At 42.8% G+C, this 18,823-nt stretch overlaps 1 protein-coding gene across 4 annotated transcripts in view; it reads left to right on the top strand.

The window, feature by feature from the left end:
• The first annotated feature begins 8,780 nt into the window (after positions 1 to 8,780).
• The window catches only part of LOC134350696 (ras and Rab interactor 2-like), a 175,872-nt gene continuing 165,829 nt past the window's right edge, over positions 8,781 to 18,823 (top strand). For 3 of the 4 annotated variants that reach the window (XM_063056260.1, XM_063056252.1, XM_063056254.1), the window contains exon 1: positions 8,781 to 9,150. The gene's annotated coding sequence lies outside the window, so the exon portion shown is untranslated. The other variant, XM_063056256.1, reaches the window with a different exon arrangement.

The raw sequence follows: 18,823 nt of genomic DNA, 5'->3' as shown, positions 1-18,823 counted from the left end.
TCCCAGACAAGTTCTGAAACGTTTTATAACCCAAACCAGACTCAAGGCCTCTCTGTCAATTTGTGCATAATTTTTCTCTGCCGTGGTAAGAGAACTTCCATTACCCATAACATGTGACATGACTATACATGTGTACCATATGGTGAGGCATCACAAGCAAGCTTCACTGGGCAACGTGGGTTATAATGTGTTATGTCACCATTTCCTTTGCCTTTTGGAAAGCCAAACGCACATTGCTCTGTCCATTGCCATTTCTTCCCAATCTGTCGTGATGAGTTCAAGGGGTGGAACACAGTAGCTTGGTTTGGCAGGAATCTGTTACATAATTAACAAACCCTAAAAAGGACCAAAACTTTCTTGAGCAATATGGTGGTGCGTTCAGACGCAGTGACCATTTCGTCTCTGGGTGTAATAGTTCGTCCATGTCCTGTTATGTTTTTGTCATTATAGAAAATGCTGCTGGCTATTAAGTATACTGTACACACCAGTTCCACCATGCTAGTGAACTGCGTGATGCTGTAGGAAAAGGTGCACAAGGAAACAAAACAGGGGAAAACGCGCTGGAATCCGGGAACATCAGATCGAAGCTCTTCAGGCCGACTCTCCCCTCGTTCTTATTGGCAAACGTGTGTTCACTTGAAAATAAACTGGACTACCTGTGCCTGAGACTGAACCAGCGAGTGAAAAACATCTGCATGCTCATCCTCACAGAAATTTGTCTTCGGGGGCGGGGAGGGGGGGCTCCATACTTGGTGCGGCCATCCAGCTGGAGGGTTTTGGCATGTTTTGGGCTAATAGGAATCCGGCGAACTCAGGCAAGGCTATATATATCACATCCCCACCGTCACTATTGCTGTGGGGCACTATGTGAGCTCTACGTTGCCATCAGTGACTTTCAACCAAAGTCCCAATGGTATCTTCATTATCGCAAGTGATCATAACCATGCGAACCTGAAGACAATCCTGCCTAAATTCCACCAGCATGTTGATTTTGCTACCAGAGATGAAAATACACCAGACCTGGTTTACACTAACATACCAGGGCGCCTGTAAAGCGGTCCCTCAACCCCACATTAGACTCTCAGATCACTTACCTGTAATGTTAATTCCAGCATACAAACCAGTGATCAAACGGGTCTGACCAGTTCTAAAGGTGGTGAAGAACTGGCCTGAGGATGCAGTCTCTGCACTGCAGAACTGCTTTGATAACAAACTGGAGAATGTTCAGGGAGGCTGCTACTTATGGCAACTCCATTAACAGCAAGGCATATGTGGAATCTGAGACCAGCTACATGGAGAAGTGTACAGAAGATGTTACCATCACGAAACATATCTGGGTGAGGGTAAATCAGAAGCCATGGCTTACTGCAGAGGTCCGTGCACTGCTGAGGGATAGTGACGCTGCCTTTCGATCGGGGGATACGGCAGTTCTCAGGGAAGTGAGAACTTGCTTTCCTACTCTATCAGAAAGGTGCAATGGAAGCATTTTCAGAGAACTTACAGCCACTTCTGCAATACCAGAGACACAAGGTACTCGTGGCAGCGAGTTTAGAGGTTTACATACTACAAGTCTACTCTGTGCATCAGTGACCAGAATGTTTCACTCTCTGAGAGTCTGAATGTCTTCTACACCCGGTTTGTTGTACAGAACAAAGTGCTGGTGAGGAAGGCACCCCTGCCAGGGGAGCAGACTCTGTCTGGCTGAAGCTGAGGTGAGGAAGACCCTGTCCGGAGACAACCCACACAAAGCTGCAAGGCCCAATAATGCCCAGGTCGGGTTCTGAAGGACTGCACAGCCCAGCTGATGGAGGTGCTGACATATTCAACATCACTCTGAAACAATCCTTTGTCCCTTCGGATTTCAAGGCGGCAACCATCATTCCAGTGCCAAAGAAGGAGGCAGTCACCTGCCTAAATGACTATTGGCCGGTGGCATTAACATCAACCATTATGAAATGCTTTGAGTGGCTGGTAATGAAGCTTATTAAACCCTTTCTCCTGGCTACACTGGACCTTATCACTCAAATCGATCATCGATCCGCCGATAATACAATAGCCCCTTCCCCACACCCCCACTCTGTCCTGCCTGAACTGGAAAATGGCGTCTCTTATGCCGGACTGCTGCTTATAGACTTCAGTCAGCATTCAACACCATCATACCCCAGAAAATGGTGGGGAAACTGATCTCACTGGGTCTCAACACCTCCCGTTGCAATTGGATACTGGACATCTCAACAGTAAGGCCACAGTCAATCCATGCAGGCAGCAATGTCTCTCGTCCCATTTTGCTAAGCACTGGAACCCCCCCCAAAGCTGTGTGCTCAGCCTGCTGTTGTTCACACTGCTGACACATGACTGTGTTGCAGGATCCAGCTCAAACTGTGTCATCAAGTTTGCAGATGACACAACAGTGGTTAGGCTTACCAAGAGCAATGACGAGACAGAGTAGAGAGAGGAAGTGGAGTGGCTGGTGGATTGGTGTGAGAAGAACAACCTAGACATGGAGAAGACTAAGGAGATCATTGTGGACATCAGGAAGGTGCAGATGAACCATCCCCCTCTGCGAATACATGGCTTCTCCATAGAGAGAGCTCCTGGGATTTCACATCACAGATAACCTCACCTGGTCCCTGAATATCACCCCTCTGAACAAGAAGGCACAGCAGCACCTCGACTTCCTAAGAAGATTGAGGCAAGCAAGGCCTCATCTTAACTGTGTTTTACAGGAGCACCATTGAGAGTGTCCTGACAAATTATGTCTCCATCTGGTATGGGAGCAGTTGAGTGACAGACCAGAAGTCCCTATAAAGGGCTGTGAGAACAGCTGAGAGGATCATGGGGATCTCCCTACCATCCATCACAGACATTTCTCAGGCGCACTGTATACGCAGAACCTTTAGTATTATTAAGGTTCCCAACCATCCATCCAACATCCTGTTTGACTTTCTACCATCAGGCAGGTTTCTCCAATGCATAAAGACAAGAACAGTCAGGATGAGAAACAGTTTCTACCTCCAGGCCATTAGGCTTCTGAACTCCCGGCCGCATCGTATTCGAAGTGTCACTGATTAACTTGTTCCGTACCTTACAATATTCGTTTGTTATTGATGTATGATTCATCTGTAGGTTTTATCCTTGTTTTCATAAATTATCATGTTTTATGTGTTCTACTGTACTTTACCTCCAGGTTTTATATACATTACATGGTTATGTACAATATATACGTGTGTGTGTATGTATGTGTGTGTGTGTGTGTGTGTGTGTGTGTATATATATAAAAAAATACATACACACATGTATTGGAGATGCTCCTTGTCATCCTCACTGGTAGCAATGTTGTCAGCAAAGTAACACTGTGTGCCTGTGCAGCCTTACGGCACCTGGTCTGTGGCTTTCTGCCAAAGAGCAGGCGCAAACGCTCATCCAAAAATACGCCTATTATAGTAATAAAGCCCTTTGTGTGTTTATCGTGAGAAACCCTTTGGACTCTTCTTCCATCTCCAGAGGGACTCAATCCTCATGCAAGACTCCTAGAAGGTTAACTTACAGGTTGAATCCGTGGTAAAGGCAGCAAATGCAATGTTGGCATGTATTTCAAGGGGAATAGAATATAAAAGAAAGGAGATAATGCTGAGGCTTTTTAAGACACTAGTCAAGCCGCACTTAGAATATTGTCAATAGTTTTGGGCCACATATCTCAGAAAGGAAGTGCTGTCATGGGAGAGAGTCACTGTTACAAATGTCATTACCACAGGAGTTATCTTTTCTCCAGTATAAGTTCTTAATTGGATATCTGCAGGCTTCAGTCCAATATTTTTGAAAAATCATTCAAACTCATTTTGTGGAATGACTGAAACAGCCAAGCCAGTGTCCAATTACATTTTACTTAATTTGCCGTTCACTTCTGGTGTAAGCTATATTGCTTGTCTCTTGTTAGTTTTAACATTGTAAACCTCAAGGCTACTCAGTCCTGTGTCACTCTTATCAAACTTTTCATCAACATCATGCAGATTAGTGCCCTTTTTTAAAACTGCAACTTAACTTTTTATTTGTTTTCTCTTCCTTGGGCAGTCCATTTACTTTTGTCTGGCTGACATGTTTTTTGTATGTAGCTTAGTTTGTTACATGTTCTGCAAGTTTCACCTTTATATCTGCATTGGTCTGGTATATGCGAGTCCCCGCCACAATGGTAACACAGCTTTTTCAGCTAGGCAGGTTTCAGTTTAAATGTTGCAATTTCCTTTAGACTAGTTCACTTTCATTCCTGACTGCAACTCAATTGCGCCTGTCTGCTGTTTCCATTGATACAGCAATTTCAACAGCTTTTTAAAATGTAAGTTGTGCTTTAGATAGGAGCCTTTCTGAATGCTTTCTTGTAAGATTACACAAATGAAACAACCTCTCAATGCACCATTAAGTCCATCACTGAACTGACAATTCTCAGACAATTTCTTCACTTAAGCCACATACTTTGAAATGGACTTCCTTTTGATTCCACTTATGAAACCTAAAGAGTTTTGCAATCAACAATGGCTTCAGTTCTAAATGTTCCTGCATTACATTCATGGTATCAGCAAAGCTCATTTCAGCTGGTTTGGTTGGAGCAGTTAAACTTCCAAACAAACTCTGTGCTTTTCTACCTATTGCACTCAGTAACACGAGCAGTTGCTTTCCATTGGCTATTTAACTTGCTTTAAAATACTGCTCAATACATCATCCAGTTATCTCTTGTGCAATTGTGCACATGCATCTTTCCGATGTAGCGAGCCATTTGTTTTTTTTTTCAAATTTAGTATTATCATCTGGTACTCACTATTTATGAACCCATGACTGTACACTTTGCTTGTTAATTTCACACATTTTCTGCCTTTTTAAAACTCAATCGTCTCTCTCCTCTTTGGAAGAAACTTGTGCTGCATTTCAACCTGTAGGTAGTCATCTCGGGTTTATTTTAAAAATTTCTCATCACTAGTGTAGTGTTTTGTAACCCCAGAAATTAATCAAAAGAAATACACAAACACACAGGAACATGGGACAACTTGGGTACTAGTTCTTTCTTCAGTGAAGTATGCATATATGACACGGTTACCAATGACCTATGCCATTCACGTACTTTTTACCTATAACCCATAATAAGTTATGTACACAAAGAATCCTTAATCAACTATATATTCACAATATTACTCAGCACGCATTCTTGAGGTGCGCCAGTGTTCACTGTCAGCAAGGAGGTGTTATTTCCAATTCTCACAGACTGTGGTCTCCTGGTGAGGAAGTCAGGGATCCAGTTTCAGAGGGAGGTTCAGAGGCCTAGGTTTCGGTGCTTGTTGATTAGAAGTGATGGTATGACAGCATTGAATGTTGATTAAATATTAAAGTCTGTCACGAGCCTTTTGGCTCATCAGGCTGGTGCTTATTTCTGTGGCGTGAAGCAACTGAGAGTACGAGACTCCCCCCTGGATAGGACACCATTCTATCGCATGGTTAACCCCCAGCATTTTTGCCAGTAACCATTCTCAGCTGGGTAGACTGGAGCATTGTGTGGTTAAGTGCCTTGCTCAAGGACACACATGCCACCTCGGCCGATGCTCGAATCCTGACCTTCAGATTGCTAGTCCAACGTCCTAACCACTTGGCCACGAGCCACACATTGAACACTGAGCTGTAATTAATAAACTACAGCGTAATGTGAGCTAAGGCTGAATGGAGAGCTAGTGAGATTGCATCTACTGTTGACTTAGTGTGGCAATCGGTAAAATTGCAGTGGGTCCAGGTCCTTGCTTAGGGAGGAATTGATTACCAACCTCTCAAAGTACTTTATCACAGTATATTTGAGTGCCACTGGGCGATAGCCATTGAAGCATTTCACACTGCTCTTGGGCACTGATGCCCTTTTGAAGCAGGTGGAAAACTCTGACTGCAGCAGTGAGAAATTGAAGATGTCCTTGAACACTTCAGCCAGTTGGTTAGCACAGGTTTTCAGAGCCTTACCAGGTACACAATCAGGGCCTGTTCTCTTGCAAAAGTTCACATTCTTAAAAGATATTCTGACATTGGTTCCCACCACAAAGGTCATAAGGTCACCAGATGCTGCAGGGGTTTGCACAGGTGTAGTTTTATTCTCCCTTTCAAGGCATGCATAAAAGGCATTGAATTCATCTGGGAGTGAAGCATCGCAGCCATTCATAATATAGTATTAGGTTTCACTTTGCAGGAAGTAATGGCCTGCAAACCCTACTGGAGCTGACGTGCATTTCTAATCTCAATTGGAATTGTTTCTTTGCTTTTAAAATAGCTTTTTGTAGGATGTCCCCGGGCAGACTACAAATCTCCTAGTTCATCCACGACTTTTGGTTTGGGTATACCCAGTATGTTCTCAAAGGCAGACACTCATCCACACAGGTCTTGAAGTTAGTGACAACTGTGGTGTATTCATTCAGATTTGAAAAAGAATCCCTAAATATTGGCCTGTTCACTGACTCTATCCAGCCCTCTAAGTGCTCATCTGGCTCCATTGACCATTCTTTCTTGGTCCTCATCACTGGGGCTGTGATCTTTGGTCACTGGGAATAGAAATACAGTCAGGTTATCAAACTTTCCAAAGTGTGGGTAAGCATTCTTGGTGGTGGTATTAAAACAGACATGTGTTGACTCCTCCGGCTCCACAGGTATTGGTGGTCGTTGTTCAGAGACTTCTTCAGGCTAGCCTGGATGAAATCCCCTGCAATGAAAAGGAAGACACCATGGTGTGCTGTTTCCTACCTGCTGATCATAGAGTTCATCTCCTCCAATGCTTGCCTGAGGTGGAATCTACACTGCTACCAGGATGATGGCAGAAAACTCCCTCAGCAGATTAAAAAGGATGACACTTGATCACTAAATATTCCGGGTCAGATGACCAGAAATAAGACAGAACCACCATATACGTGCACAACAATGAGTTTATCATAAAGCTTACTCTTCCTCATTTGCCTTTAAAAGACTGAGCAGCCCTGTCTTTGCAGAAATTGTTGAAGCCAGCGAGCTGCAGCACTGCATCTGAAATGGCAGAGGATAGCCACATTTCTGTGAAACGGTAGCCATGGTCCTTATTTTTAAAACGGCAACTGCTGAGCTCGTCGTGGGAATTGCAGATTCTACCATAGGAGGGCCAGGAAGAGCTTGACAGGGTTGGTAGATAGGTACTTCCGGGAAGTGGTACACTCCTTCCGCCATTTACAGTTATGTGTGCTCCCAATGTAGGACCCTGAATGTTGCTTCTCCATTTTGAGGAGTCTCAGTTAGGATTTCCCTTGAGTTAATGGGGATGTTGCATTTTTTCAGAGCAACTTTGACATGACTCCAGTATCCTTTCTGCAGTCATGGAACTATTCAGCAAGGAAACAGGCCCTTCTGCCCAGCTGGTCGATGCTGACCAACATGCCCATCCAAACTTGTCCCATTTGGCCCATAACCTTCTAAGCCTTTCTGAGCAACTGACAACTCATTCCAATACATGCCACCCTTTATGTAAAAAAATGTTACCCCTCAAATTCCTATTAAATCTTTCCCACTTACCTTAAACCCCCAACTTCAGGAAAAAGACTGAGTGCATTCACTCTTTCTATGCCCTTCATAACTTTATACACCTATAGGAGATCAATACATATCTGTAAATCCACCTGGTCATGTCTTGCTTTGATGGATCTCACAGTTTCTCTTCTACGTGCATGGAATTGGGGATGTGAGCTGACGGAGTATTATACAGCATTGATGCAGGGAACATTGGATAGTGGTGGAAATTGACATTGGAATTCCCCTGGATTTTGGATGACTTTGTGGAACGGCATTGATAGTTCCACTCCAATGCTGCCAGTGTCCTAGAGGTTGTCCATGACTCAGACATTAACAGGAGGGCAGTTACACATTGCCACCCAGTGTAGCATGGACTTCGTTCTGGATTTGAGAGCTTGATCTGAAACACGTTTTTTTCTTAAAGGCTGTGATGTACTGACCCAGTACATTTCATAATCTACCTTCCATGTGCAGATTATGTACAGGCAGAAGGGATTAGTTTAATTGGGTATTATTAATTGAATTAGTTTGGTATAATATAGTGGGCCAAATGGCCCGTTCTTGTGCTGAGCTGTTCCACGTTCGTTTAGGCCTAGGCTATTCTTCAATGAACAAACTGAACTTGACTTGGACTCAGCTTCCAAACATGCACATCGGCATGCATCGTCTGTGTACTGCTGTTCCATGGCTGAGGTTAGAGCGATCTTGCTAATGTTGATTGAACGGTTTCCGCTGTGCTCTGGAAATTAACTTCCTTCCAGGGAGAGGTGAGCTGTGGCGAGAAAGATTTCGAGAAGTGCTGGGGCGATGACGGAGTCTCGATCAACACATGCCTATATCGAGTTTGGCTCTGTTGTAGCCCCATGATCTGAGATCATAGCATGGATGATGTATCAGACGTTGGATGGAGATTAATTTCTGAAGACATGTGTAGTGTTTTAATGTACCGAAAGCGACAAGGACTTTCGTACTTAAGAAATAAAATTGCATCCGAACTCTCGTCCGCCGCCCCCCCACCCCCACGGGATTAGTTGAGTAAACACAAATCGCCAAGGGAAGCCTGTTCAATTGGTCAATGCGCCTTCCCACAATAAATGTTAATATGGGAGGACACCAGTCTCCTTGCAATAGCTACTTAAAGTGGGTGTCACTCTTAAAGCGAATGACGTGCTACCCAGTTTACATTTCAGCGTCCATTTCAGAAAGTGGGTTGGATAGATTCAGGTTACAAGTTTTTGTCATTAACCCTGAACAGATAGATTGTTCACCAGCCCTTCTCCCGTCCATCAGTAAAATAACAAAGCATTACTGCTTTACCAGAAATGCCTCGTCTTCCCATGAGACTATTTACAAACAGCTTGAGAATAAACAATACCACCGTCGCTGCAACCCTCTCCCCTGCCCCCAAAGAATCACGTGACTTTCTTAAGTTGGATCAAAGTTTACTTTTGTTTTCCTTCTCTTTCTTTGCGGGGAGCGGCGCCTGCGCACTGCGGGCCTTTGAGCTGGGAACTGGCTTGGAGAGCAGGTCTGCGGACGTATGTCACCGTGAGAGGAGGCAGCCGGCATCCGCTACATCCCTCAGCCTCAGTGCAGGTGGGTGAGCCGAGGCGGAGGAAGGCGGCCAGGTGTAAACGGAGGCTCGTGAGTGCGCGTGTTCGCTGAAGGGAAAAATAAGGGTCGCGTCTTTTGTCTCTTCGCCTTTTGTTTTCCGTTGATGTGAGCGAGCAGCTGTGGTACTAGGCTGGCCGACTGACTCTCGCGTTCAACTCAAATCGACCGGGTCCCTGTGTTTTTTTTAAAAAAAAGACACTAGCGTGTTTCCCGGGAGACTGGCTCGAGTGAGTGGAAACAGCTACGAGTTGTGTGGAGCCTCAGACTCTTGTAAGTGAACAACATGTCTTGGAGGAGTTCGGATAGTGGTGGAGGAATGGAGGATATGGTAATCTTGGTGAAGAGTCTCATGCATATTTGAAAGAAGGTTTTGTTTTTGCAGCTTCACTTTATTATCAAGATTTTTATTGTAATCATATATTTGTACTCTTAGACAGACCTTTCAACGTACCTGAACAGAATTCGGGGTTCAAACGCTTGCGCTGTAACGATTACGATTTTGTAAAGATAGAGCGAAAGCAATGTGTTTTTGTTTGTACTGCGAAATGTAGCCCTCTTCCTAATCCATTTTGGCCAATGGCAGTAGTTTATTCCAAGTGTGGTGATAAGCCTGTGTCCTTGTTATCGTGCAGTTACATCGAGAAATAGAACTGCTTTTCATAATCCATTACGATTAATTGTTTGCAAATAAGAAACCTAATTTTTTTTTAGATCGCGGAAACAACAAGCAAAGAAGTCTCAATTCTGAGAGGAAGACTGGTGCACACAACCTTTGATCTAATATGCAAATTCCCGGACTTGAAACTGCCTTGTTCGCTCAGAAATGTGCAGTTACGATTAAGCCAGTTGAAAAGCTGATAATACCTTTAATGCCGATTAATGAGGGTGGCGGTCGGAAATTAATGTAATCTAATGAATGTATGATTACCAATAGTCCAATAATAGATAATCAGTCGGTTTTCAATCGATATACACTATCATGCCCTTGACTATACCGTAGGTTAGGAGGAATTTTCTTCCCGTCTTGGAATGCAATGGCCCCTGGTTGGAATCTATGACATACTTGTAATCTCACATGTCTATAGCAAAATTATCTCATTTAAATATCTTGCTCTCTATTCCTTGTATTGTGCAAAATGTTTCGCTTTACTATTGAAGAGTTCAATATCGCCTTACTACAGGAAGGAGGTGGAAACAATAGAAAGGGTGCAGAGGAGATTTACAGGGATGTTGCTTGGATTGGGGAGCATGCCTTATGAGAATAGGTTGAGTGAACTCTGCCCTTTCTCCTTGGAGTGACAGAGTATGAGAGGTGACCCGATAGGTGTTCAAGATAATGACAGGCATTGATCGTGTGGATAGTCAGAGGCTTTTCCCCAGGGCGGAAATGGCTAAAACAAGAGGGCATAGTTTTAAGGTGTTTGGAAGTAGGTACAGAGTAGATGTTAGGAGTAAGGTTTTTTTTACGCAGAGAGTGGTGAGTACGGGGTATGGGCTGCCGGTGGTGGAGGTGGAAATGATAGGGTCTTTTAAGAGACTCCTGGGTAGCTACATGGAGCTTAGAAAAATAGAGGGCTATGGGTAATCCTAGGTAGTTCTAAGGTAGGGACATGTTCGGCACAGCTTTAGGTGCTGTAGTTTCCAGTTATACAATATAATCTATTACTCTCCAATGCTGTTTAACAATGAAGTGCATTTGGAGTTTGAGCTTTTTACCTCCACTAACCTTCATTTGTAGCATTTGATTTCTTTGTTGTGTGCGGACCTGTGATGTTTGCATGATTGCAGGCTATCTATTTACCATACCTTAATGAAACCTGTATAATGGTCACTAATACAAGATACAATCAGTGGAAATTCGCTCATCATGCCATTTCTATTCTGCCTTTATGAATGTTGCTCCTTTTCAATTGATTGAAGAATCAGGTTTGTTCTTTACTGTTGGCTCTGGTATTTGTGGACACATACCGTAAAAGATTATAACATTTCTTGATCACCAGAGGCCACAGAAATATTGTTTCTGTCACGCCTGACTGAACAGGTGCTTTGGTTACACATGCAGGAAATAGTTCTACAGTTTTAATCGATACCTGTGGGCACAGTTGTTGGCAGTCGAATCACAATCAGGAGAAAATATGCGGATGTTGGAAATCAAGATAACATCCATTCTCTCCTGCCTTCTCCCCACACCCAATAATGTCCTTACTAATCAAGAACCCATCAACCTCCACTTTAAATATGCCAAATAATTTAATGTCCATATTTGTCTCTGTGAATTAATTCCACAAATTCAACACCCTCTGACTAAAGAAATTCCTTCTCATCTGTTCAAAATGGACGTCCCTTTATACTGAGGCGGTACCCTCTGGTCTTCGACTCACTCTCTATAGGAAACATCCTCTCCACATCCACTCTTATCTATGCCTTTCAGTATTTGATAGGGTTCAATGAGATGCCCCCATATTCTTCTGAGCTCCAGCGAGTACAGGCCCAGAACCATCACGATAACCCTTTCATTCTCGGAATAATTCTCATGAGCCTCCTTTGAACCCTCTCCAATGCCAGCACATTTTTTAAAAAAAGATAAGAGGCCCAAAATTGCTCTTAATGCTCCAAGTGCAGTCTGACCAATGCCTTATAAAGCCTCAACATCACATCTTTGCTTTTGTATTCTAGTACCCTCGAAATGAGTGCTAACATTGCATTTGCCTTTCTCATTGCTGACTCAACATGGAAGTTCACCTTTTAGGGAATCCTACAACAAGGACTCACAAATCCCTTTGCACCTCTGTGAAATTTTCTCCCCTTTAGAAAATGGTCTACGCCTTTATTCCTTCAAAGTGCATGACTATACACTTCCCTGCACTACACTCCATCTGCCACTTCTTTGCCTATTCTCCCAGTCCAAGTCCTCTGCGGATTCCCTGCTTCCTCAACACAACCTACCCATGCACCTGTCTTCTTATCTGCAAAGTTGGCTACTAAGTCATCGATTCCATCATCCAAATCATTAACATATAACATGAATTGAAGTCCCATTATTGACCGCTGCTGAACACCACTAGTCACCAGTAGCCAACTAGAAAATGCCCCCTTTATTCCCACTCCCCTTCATTCTTTTAAACTTTAGTGAGTACAGGCTCAGAAGCAAACACTCCATGTTAACTCTTTTAATTCCTGGGATCATTCTTGAAAGCCTCCTGTTAAGCTGCCATGTCACTGTTCAGTGTGTATGTTGCGTTGTAGTTAGGTTGGCTGTGGCAGCATGTGCAGTTTATGTTTGAAGTAAACTGCAAAGGTAATACATGAAATAAATAACCAGAAGCATCTAATTCTTTGTAAAGGCATCAACCAGTACTGGTATAGCAATTAAAAACATTGTTAGTTGTATTTTAAAATAAAAAGCTTGGTTTTAAAGAATGTCCTAGAGTCTTAGAGGCATACTAGTGAGAGATTACTTCACCAAGAACAGAGACAGTACAGCTCAGAAATAGGCCTTTTGGCCCACAATGTTGTGATAAACCAGCTAAAAAGCAAATCATTATTGTAACACAAGGAAACTGTTTGGCTGGTCTGGTCCCAGCAGATCAATCGCATCATCTTTTTATTTCCCTGCACCCTAGAAAATTTACTTTCTCACATTCAAATTTCCTTTGGTTGTTTTGGCTGTTAACCTACAGTAAGGGGGTAACTAAGAGCAGCAGCTTATTGAGAGGCAGTATAAAATGGGTACAAATGTAGTCACAGGGAAATTGTGCACACAGTGTTGACATTGTGATTGAACATGGATCACTAGAGTTGTAAGACAACTGCGTTTCTGCCCCCTTTCCACTCTCTGACAAATTCCAAAGTATTGCATGAAATATGGTGATGAAATAAGCAAGTGTTCAAAAAGAGTAATCTCAGAATTATAGTGTCTCGGGTGATAACCTGAGAGAGCCTGGCTGAGATAATTATGCTCGCAGAACCTCCATTTTGTCTGTTTTCTGAGACGCTGATATATTGCCCTGTTGGTGAGGGTTGGAGATGGAATGGGGGAATACCCTTTCTGGAATGGGTACCATGTCCATTCTTGGTGCTGATAAATGGGCACCTTCTAATTTATCTGGGTGTCAGTGTTTCACTGCCCTCATGAGTCTCACACCAAAGTCAGTAGGAAATTTATCTGAATTAAGGTATTTGGCCTGTATCGCAGGAAATTTTATATGCCTATTTGTAAGCAAATTATTCATTGGTCTTTGGGGAAGGAAATTGGCACATTACTTCAATGAAGTGTATCTGTTCAACAATCGGTTGGATTATTGATGTCGGGAATTTGAGAACTTGGTGATATTTATGATGTAGTATGATTCTAAAGCAAATGTCATGTGAGATTTAGTTATCCTAGCAATTGATGCTTTTTGGTTCAAGGCCAGAAAAGAGCTGGATGTAATAGGTAAAACTAGAAGTACATGGAAATAATGACAAATTAGTGTCAGAAATCTGTTTGAGGAAGTTGATGAAATTGACTGGGAAAAACCCTGGCAGAACTGAAGGCAAAATTAAAATCTTAGTGAGAATTTTAGGACAGGAGCAGTTAGGAGACAAGTGATGGAAGTGTCCATCTGTAATAAGGAGGACAACATCTACTATATTAGCGTGGACCTTGTGAGATGTTTTGTGTTTTATGGTAATGAATTTGTTAACAGGAACTAATAAGAAAGAAGACAAGAGTCTGAAGGAAGATTTTCCAATGCTAATGTATGGATTGGTAATAAATACTCATTTTAACAACATCACCCATACCTTGTAAATGAATTTAAAATAAGCATAGTGCATTAGGCGTACAAGTTTAGTGGCTCCAGTTGAAAGAATGGCTGCTAAGTAGAACTTGAGATTTCCCTGACCAATAAATCACAAATAAATTGTTTCAAAATAGCATAATTCTCAGCAAACTGTGGCAGGAATCCACAGAATATTTACGTCCTTTTCCCTTGTGTGCAGTAACATTATAAGTACTGTGGAACCATGTTATTTTCGGAAAGCAAAACCATCTTTGCCTAGTCAGTCACAAAATGGCCTTTAGCAGAGTGCAAGAGTACCTAAGGACTGAACACTTTTTACTTGAGATTCACCATGCTCTGGAGGTTACATAGCTGATGCAAGGTGACACAGGACTCATGCAGGAGTCTAGACTCCAGTGTAAATTGGTGCTCTCTGGAGTGTTGTGTTGCCGCTTTACCTGCTAAATTGATGTTCTGTTGCTGTAAGTGAAACATTGTCTGTCTTGAAGAGTTTTAAGCACTTGCTTAATTAAACAATGCTTCAAGCACATTGGTGGCCTAGTTCTGATTAATCTGGCAGTGAACATGCCCTGGCCCAACTTGCATTTTGTTAGCCTGATCCTACTCGGATACTGAAAGTGTTCTGCTGGCCATAATTTTCAATTGAACTTTGTTATTTGTTATCCAAAAGCAATATGAAATTGGAGTAGAGTCTGTTCCACCATTCCATCATGGCTGAATTATTATCCCTCTCAACCCCATTCCCTTGCCTTCTCCCCATACGCTTTGACACCATGATTAACCAAGAACCTATCAAACTCCGCTTTAAATATTCTCGATAACTTGGCCTCCACAGCTGTCCATAGCAATGAATTCCACGCATTCATCACCCATTTGGCCAGGGAAATTCTTTCTCATCACTGTTCTAAATGGACGTTCCTCTATTCTGAGGCTGTGCCCTCTTGTCTTAGACTCACCCACTATAGGAAACATCCTCTACAATCTATGTTATCCTGAAGTTCACAGACCCCTCAGTTAAAGGTAATGCTCTATGACATAAAAAAGCTGGGAACCCCTGAACTAGGCCTTTCAACGTTATACGTATAGGTTTCAATGAGATCCTGTCCCCTCATTCTTCTTAACTCCAGCCCAGAGCCATCAAAAACTTGTTAACCCTTGCATTTCTGGAATCATTTTCGTGAACCTCTTCCAGACTTTCTCCAATGCCTGCACATCCTTTCTGAGATAGAGAGGCCAAAACCGATCACAACACTCTGAGTGCAGTTTGACCAATGCTTTATAAAGCCTCAGGATCACAGCCTTGCTCTTATATTCTAGTCCTTTCGAAATGAATGCTAACATTGCATTTGCCTTTCTTACCACCGACACAACCTGCAAGTTAACCTTTAGGGAATCCTACAACAAGGACTCAAGTCCCCTTTACACCTCTGATTTTTGAACTTTTTTTTCCTGTTTAGAAAATAGTCTATGCATTTATTCCTTTTACCAAAGTACGTGTCCATGCACTTTGCTACACTATATTTCATATGCTACTTCTTTGCCCATTCTCCCAGTCTGTCCAAGTTCTGCCAATTCACTGGTTCCTCATCGCTACCTGCCCCTCCACATATCTTTATGTAGTTTGCACAAACATGGCCACAAAGTTATCAATTCCATTATCCCAGTTGTTGACTTACGATGTGAAAAGAAGCAATCCGTCATGTATGCGGGCGCCTTCTCAAAGGCATTCTGAAAATCCATGTATACAACATCAACTGACTGTCCTTTGTCTATCCTGCATCTTACTGCTCAAAGAATTCCAACAGATTTGTCAGTCAAAATTTTCACTTAAGGAAACCTTTACTAGAAAGGGTGCAGAGTAGATTTACAAGGATGTTGCCTGGATTGGGGAGCATGTCTTACGAGAACAGGTTGAGTGAACTTGGCCTTTTTTCCTTGGAGCGACAGAGGATGAGAGGTGACCTAATAGAGGTGTACAAGATGATGAGAGGCATTGATCATGTGGATAGTTAGAGGCTTTTTCCCAGGGTTGAAATGGCTAACATGAGAGGGCACAGTTTTAAGGTGCTCAGAAGCAGGTACAGAGGAGATGTCAGGGGCAAGTTTTTTTTAATGCAGAGAGTGGTGAGTGTATGGAATGGGCTACTGGTGACGGTGGTGGAGGCAGATACAATAGGGTCTTTTAAGAGACTCCTGGATAGGTACATGGAGCTTAGGAAAAATAGAGGGCTATGGGTAACCCAAGGCAATTCTAAAGTACATACATTTTTGGTATAGCATTGTGGGCCGAAGGGCCTGTATTGTGTTGTAGGTTTTCTATGTTTCCCCCCCCCCCCCCCATGAAACCATGCTGAGTTTGGTCCACTTCATGTGCCACCAAGTACCCCAAAACCACATCCTTAACAATTATCTTCCCAACCTCTGAAGTCAGGCTAACTGCACTATAATTTCCTTTCTTCTGCCTCCCTCCCTCTCTTAAGAGTGGAGAGACATTTGCAATTTTCCAGTCCTCCAGAAACATTCCAGAATCCAGTGATTCTTGAAGAATCATTACTAATGCCTCCACAATAACTCCAACTACATTGAAACATATAGTGAATGAATCTTTTGTATCAAATCAAATCAGAGGGTTGTACTGGGCAGCCTGCAAGTGTCATCATGATTCCACTGCCAACATAACATGCCCACAACACTAAGCCTAACCTTATGTCTTTAGAATGTGAGAGGAAATGGGAGCATCTGGAAGAAACCCACGTGGTTTCAGGAAGAGCATATAAACTCTACAGACAGTGGTGGGAAATCGATGCCCAATCTCACTGCTGGTGTTAGCCTCTGTACTACTGTGCTGTGTTGCACACCAAGGATAACTTGATGGTTAGTTAACCAACCAAAACTTTTGGGATGTGAGAGAAAACTGGGAGGCCCAGGGAAACCTACGCCTTTACAGTGAGAAGGTGTGAACTTCACACAGAGCACCTTGGGTCATGATTGAACCCAGGTCACTGGAGCATTAAAGCAGCTGCTCTGCCAGCGGTGTTGCTGTGCTGCTCTTTAACACAGTCATTAATGGGCAATATGTTGTCTTCATCATGTGCTGTTACAGTGGAACTATTTTGAACACATTCCAGAAGTTGTTGACTCACTGAATTCTTGCCGTATTTGTTTTTGTTCCAATACTTTAAGCACCCTGGATATTTTTTTTTATAAATTTTGTTTTAGATGTTTATCTTCTGCATTAGTACATCAATAGAAAAGAGCAAATTTTAGATTTCCAATCACCGGTTTTCCAAAAAAATTATTACGGAGAAATTTTTGTACTTCATTTAAAAAAAAGTAACATTAAGTAATAGACCACTTTTCAAATAAAACCTGATTACTTTGTAGGTATACAGCCCGGTGCAGGATTAAACAAAGGAAACAAAGGAAACAAAAAGGATGTTGATGATCAATGACATAATGAATTGAATGGATTAAACTGATTCACTGAAATGGAAATGGGTGTAGAAGGACTCAAACTGGGTGAAGGACGGTCAGACTAAAAAGGTGAGGGTGTAGTCGATCTGACAGTTTAACCTTCAAATCAACAATTATTGGTAGAAAAGTACAGCACAGGTACAGGACCTTCACCCATCTAATCCACGTCAAACCATTTATACTGCCTAGTCCCATTGAGCTGCACCCAGACCATAGTCTTCCATACCCCTACCATCCATGTACCTATCCAGACTTATCTTAAACATTGAAATCGAGTTCACATGCACCACTTGTGCTGGCAGCTCATTCTACACTCTCACGACCCTCTGAGTGAAGAAGTTCCCCCCTCAACATTTTCAGCTTTCACCCTTAAACCATGACCTCTAGTTGTAGTCTCACCCAACCTCAGTGGAAAAAGCATTAAACCCATCTATACCATGGAAAGAGTGAGCACAGCAACAAGACAAGGTCTTGATGTCATTTGCATCAGCAAGGTCTCTCACAAGCAGCAAATTCATGACGAACAGGCTTTTCAAGGTGTGTTGTCCAAGATCTTTTGATGAAGCAGAAAGAAACAGGCAAGGTTGAGGACCAGAAACAGTGATCAGCCATGGAAACTGAGTGCAGACAAGAGCTGCATCAAACTGACACCCCTTCTAAATCAGAAGTCCAGCACCTATCTCTGAACTCACAGAAACCACTAGAACCCAAGTACACCCCTCTACAGTCAGAAGTCGTCAGAAGTTGTCTTCATAGAAGAGTTGATGCCAAAAAACTATTCCTCTGAAGTGGGAACGAAGCCAAGAGACTCGCCTACGCACAAAAACACAAGGATTGGGGTGCAGAACAAAGGCAGCAAGTGCTCTGGACTGAAGAGTTGAAATTTTTGGCTCAAACATGAGGCAGTTTCTGTGTAGAAGAGCTGGAGAGTGCTTCATGGATGAGTGTCTGCAGTCAACAGTGAAGCACAGCAGAGGTTCCTTGCAGGTTTGGGGCTGCTTTTCTGGAATTGGATGTTAGTGATTTGCTCAGAATTAATGGAATCCTCAATTTTGGGTAGTACAAGCAGGTTCTTGTGTATCTTGTGATACCTTCAAGGAGGGTCTGATCGGTCCCACCTTCATTCTGCAGCAGGACAATAGCCCCATACTTACAGCCAGGGTCTTGAAGAATTATCTTCAGTGAAAAGAAGAATAAAGAGTTCTGCAACACATGTTATGCCCTCCACAAAGCTCTGATCTCAATATCGAGATTGTCTGGGGATTACCTGGGAGAGACAGAAGGAAGTGAGACAGCCGAAGTCTGTAGAAGAACCGTTGCAAGTCCTCCAAGGATGTTCTTATAAAACTGCGCGGCAGTGACCATAAGAAAATTGATGCAGTTTTAAAAGCAAAGTG

This window comes from Mobula hypostoma, chromosome 8 (genome assembly GCF_963921235.1).
Source record: "Mobula hypostoma chromosome 8, sMobHyp1.1, whole genome shotgun sequence".
Lineage (NCBI taxonomy): Eukaryota > Metazoa > Chordata > Chondrichthyes > Myliobatiformes > Myliobatidae > Mobula > Mobula hypostoma.
Note: the sequence above shows the minus strand (reverse complement) of the source record. Positions and strands in the feature narration are given on the sequence as shown.